This window comes from Lissotriton vulgaris, unplaced genomic scaffold (genome assembly GCF_964263255.1).
Source record: "Lissotriton vulgaris unplaced genomic scaffold, aLisVul1.2 SCAFFOLD_1821, whole genome shotgun sequence".
In the NCBI taxonomy this organism is placed as follows: Eukaryota; Metazoa; Chordata; class Amphibia; order Caudata; family Salamandridae; genus Lissotriton; species Lissotriton vulgaris.
In genome coordinates, this window is record NW_028255151.1 from 252022 (window position 1) to 256785 (window position 4764).

Below are 4764 nucleotides of genomic sequence, written 5' to 3' on the forward strand. Positions count from 1 at the left end.
TCAACCTTCTAGTTAAAAATGAACACTTGTCCTTATTGACAGTAAGACCACATTGTTCAAGTTCCCAAAGGACCTGTCTCAACAAAGCATTATGTTCAGCCACAGTTTTCCCGGAGACCAAAATATCATCCTGGAAATAAACCACCCCCTCCATATCCTTAAGCAAATTATTCATCATTCTTTGGAAAACACTTGCAGCCGATTCCAAACCAGAACGGCATTCGCGTGAACTGAAAAGTGCCCTCACTGGTAATAAACGCTGTGAGTGATTTTGACTCTGGATGAAGTTTTATCTGGTGATAAGCACTTCGCAAATCAATTTTCAAAAAGTACTGACCACCACCCACAGATTGTAACAATTCACTGATGTTAGGAAGAGGAAAGGTATCCATAACAATATCTCGATTAAGAGATCTTAAATCGATGCAGAATCTCAAACAGCCATCAGATTTAAGAGTCATAACCACAGGCGACGGGGGGCGTGGCCAGGCGCCTGCGAAGATGGCCGCCTAATTCCCGAGCTCTGCCGGAACAGCGGCTGTCCCTGTAAATCCAGCCTGAAATCCTGACCGGGGCGCCCTCCCATCGGCGCCCTGGCTCCCTGCACAACAGAGCAACTGCGGTGTGAAGGAATCGGAGCCCAAACATCTGTGGCGGCTGAGTCGCGGTCCGTTTCTCTACCGCAGAGGACCCGGGGCCCTGTGGCTTGGAGCTCCGGGGCCAGGAGCCGCTGAAATTGAGGCCCCGGCTTGGGGCCTGACGTCGCTGCTCGCCCGGAATATCCGGCGGGCCTGAGACTGCGGTGGAGCCCGGGCCGCGCTGCAACGAAGCGCCTGGCGGACCCAGTCGTGTGCGGTCCTGAGGGAGGCGTGCGGGCCCCCCGGGGGGCGCCGTTGGGGACCCAGAGGGCACTAATTCAAGCCTACATGTTGTGCCTGGACATAGAGACACAAAGCCCGCGAAAACGACCGGCGGGGCACACAGGGCCTGCGGGGGCTCTGCGGACCTTGCAGGGGGACCCACGGCCCGGCGCAACCCATAAGAGGCCCTGAAGAGTGGGTGCTGACGCGGACTGGCAGCGTTGGAGGCTGGTGGCCTGGCCGTCGTGATGCCACCGGGAGGCGGGGTCCCTGTGAACCCGAACTGAATTGGCTGCCTACTGACCCCAGTGACTTGGAGCCAGAAGAGGTGCTGTGGGCCGGGAGATGTGTGGGGCCCTGGTGGAAGCGTTGTAGGCATCTGGGCTCAGTGCTGTAAAGCTGGACCCAAGGTGAGACACCCACGGGGCGGCGAAGGCCTGCACATATCGATAACTTCTACGGGTGGTGCCACCTGGGGGCAGGGCGTGGACGCCCTTGAAAACGGCTGTCAGGCTGGGATTCCGAGGCGGTGTACAGACCGCGGTGCGGATTTGAGCCCTCCCTAAGACATAACAGTCACGGATCGTACGAGGGGGTGCTTGCGTCCCGGAGGGCTCCTCTTGCGGCGGTTGGCTCCGTGGTTGGACCACAGGGGCGCTGCCTTTACATGATGCGACCCAAAGGGGGATCTACCGCCCAAACAAACAAATTGGACAAATATGCGGTGCCGCTGAGTCAGGCACAGATGGGTGCGGCGGCCGGGGACCGGACAGGCCAGACGGAGCCTTCCCTAACTTCCATCATGGCCGCTATCCAGACGTTAGGCACTAACCTTGAGTCTAAAATGGATAAGATCTCAATCGAAGTGAACCTACTTCCCACCGACGTGAGCAAGACCACGGAACGCTCTAAATCAACGCCACGGACATACAAAAGCTGAAGACCTCTGAGAAAAAACTCGAAAGCTGGATCAATGAACTTGTTCACCAGCACCGACAAATGGCCCTGCGGCTCGAAGATCAGGAAGGGAGGGCCCGGAGGAGTAATATCCGCGTGGTAGGTGTGCCAGAAGGAACGGAGGGGCAAAGTGTGGAACTATTCCTAGAGGACCTTATCCTCAATCACCTGAAGCCTAAAAGACTGTCCAAGATCTTCACAATTGAACGGGTCCACCGGGCACCGGTCCCTAAACCTAATTCGGGGTCCCCACCCAGGATGATAATTGCAAAAATATTGAATTACAGAGATCACGATGCCATCCTACAGGTGACCAGGCAACAGGGTGAGCTGCTATTTGAAGGATCCACCATCCGCTTCTTTCCTGATTTCACACTGCAGGTCCAGCAGGAACGGCGCTCATTCCTAGGAGTAAAAGCGGTGTTCCGTGACCGAGGCATCAAATACATGATGTTCTTCCCTGCCAAACTAAATGTAATCCAAGGGGGAAAATCCCACTTGTTCACATCACCAGCGGCGGTCCAGGAGTGGCTCGATACAGCGGCACCGACGGACCAAGAGCGGCAAGAACACGGCAACTGGAGAGAAAATCGCTGCTGCCGAACAATCGGAGGGGGAGGCACGGAGTCAGAGGTCTTGGCGCTCCAGGTCAGCAAGCTCCCGTGGGGACCCAATCTGAGACACAGCTGTTCGTTGAGGACCTGGACTGCGGCTCCATGCCCTGCTGAACTGTAAAGTATTGTGTAATTGTGATGTTTACACCCTTTCCTTAATGCAGGGGGGGAGGGAACTTGAATCTGCCCAAATGACTCTGTGACTCTATTGCTGGACTCTGAGCGCTCCAAGGCTGCAGGTTCTTCCAGTTTGGGGAAAGCACCGGGACGGCGGCCAGAGTTTGGGGCCGGCTCACGTTCTAACTTACAGAGTTTTCCTCGGGGGGCAGTTCTGCTAATTGGGGCAGTGGGTAGTTTCAAACCTACAGAGCAGGGAGCAGGGTGGGGGGGTTCTGTGTTTATTGGAGGAGAAGATGAGTTCAAGTGGGTTGGGAAGGGGGGGTGGGGTGGGGTTGTCTGAGTCTGAAAGGGGGAGGGTGAGGGAGTTGGACGGAGCAGGACAGAGGGAGGATGGGGGTGGGGGGAGAAGTTGAGGGAAGTTGGGGGGGGGAGTTTGAATGGTCACACTCGAAGGGGTCCCGAGGTGTGAGTTTCCTTCTTAGACGCACTTTTCCATTCCTTCCAGATCACACTGCCACTGACCCACACGGCCGCTTTGCCACGCTCTCGGGGAAGTGGGAGGGGCGCAGGCTACCTCTTGTATCCGTCTATGTCCCGCCTGGCCTCCAGTCGCAGGCATTCACCGACCTTGGAACTTTCCTCCTGTTCCTCCCGGATGGACAGCTGTTTATAGGAGGAGACTTTAACGCAGTGGTATCTGGGGCTTTGGACAGGCATCCGCCTAGAGATACGCCTAAGGGACAGAGATGGCTGGGGGACTTCATTGAAACATTTGGCCTCACGGATTTATGGCGTCAAGCGCACCCTGCGGACACACAGTACACTTTCTTCTCGGCCACACCACTCTTTCTCTCGCCTGGACCATATCTTCACCCCCATGCACATAGACACAGAGGTGCGCGCAGCAACCCATCTGGCACGAGGTATATCTGACCACTCGCCAGTTCTGCTCCATATTACAGTAGGAATTAGACGGGAGGGGTGCGTTGCGCCTATTAATGCTTGGTACCTACACAACGAGGACCTCCGTAAGGCATTGACTCTCTCTATCGCCAATTATTTCGACACCAACGATGGTTTGGTGGACTCGGCGACCACTCTTTGGGAGGCCTTCAAAACGGTCCTCATAGGAGAGGCCCTATCGGCACTCGCCGGTCAGCGTAAAGAGAGGGAAGCGCAGCTGGTGAAAATCGAGGCTGAACTTGGAGGAGTTGGTACGCACTGAGGGTACACCTGAGGCGCGCCACAGGTTGTCCTTGAAAACCGCGAATAACAGGCGATGGTCACGGAGGCTGCGAAAAAGATGGCGGCCACTTTGGATGGTAAAATATATGACCAGGGTGATAAGGCGGGAAAGCTCCTAGCGTGGCTCGACAAAAAGCAAAAAGCAAGTAGAGTAGTGGCGGAGATCCACACAATGGATGGCACAGTAATCACTGAGCCACAAGACATAGTCAAAGAATTCGCCCGTCACTTCCAGACAGTTTACAGTAAGGGATCTGACCGCCCGGAGGATGACTCGGTCGCCCTATTAGCGGATCTGAGGATGCAGGCCCTCTCTGACATAGAGCACGAACTCTTGGAAGCACCGCTCACTAGGGCGGAAGTGTAACGTGCTATCGGGGACCTCCGTCCTGGTAGAGCGCTGGGTCCCAATGGCCTACCGATTGAGCTTTACAAGCTCAAGTCGGATGGCATCAGCCCTATCTTAAACGAATGTTCTACGAGAGTCGGTCCAAGGGAGTGCTACCCCGTGACCAAAGACTAGCAACAATTGTCGCGATTCCTAAGGAAGGTAATGCCAGCGAGCTGTGCGCCTCCTACAGGCCCATATCCCTGTTGAATGCGGAGCCCAAGATACTATCGAAGATATTGGCCAATAGACTCCAACCGGTCCTCGCCACATTGGTCCACCCGGACCAATCTGGGTTTATGCCCCACCGCAACACGGCACTCAATCTCCTCAGTCTGAACTGCTGGGGAGATGTCACACACTACGCGAAGACGCAGTGGTAGTATCGCTGGATGCCACAATGGCCTTCGATACCCTCGAACGGCCGTACATGATGGGGTCCTCCGCAAACTGAGTTTCGGCCCCGGTTTCATTTCGTGGGTGCGACTCCTCTATTCGGAACCGCTTGCACAGGTGGTTGTCAATAATAAGGTCTCGGAGGCCTTTAGCCTAGGGAGGGGGATACGCCAGGGGTGTCCGC

The 4764-nt window shown here is 55.6% G+C and overlaps 1 pseudogene; it reads left to right on the forward strand.

Moving 5' to 3' along the window:
• The first annotated feature begins 1530 nt into the window (after nt 1-1530).
• Nucleotides 1531-2514, forward strand: LOC147659210 (uncharacterized; annotated as a pseudogene).
• Nucleotides 2515-4764: the final 2250 nt, after the last annotated feature.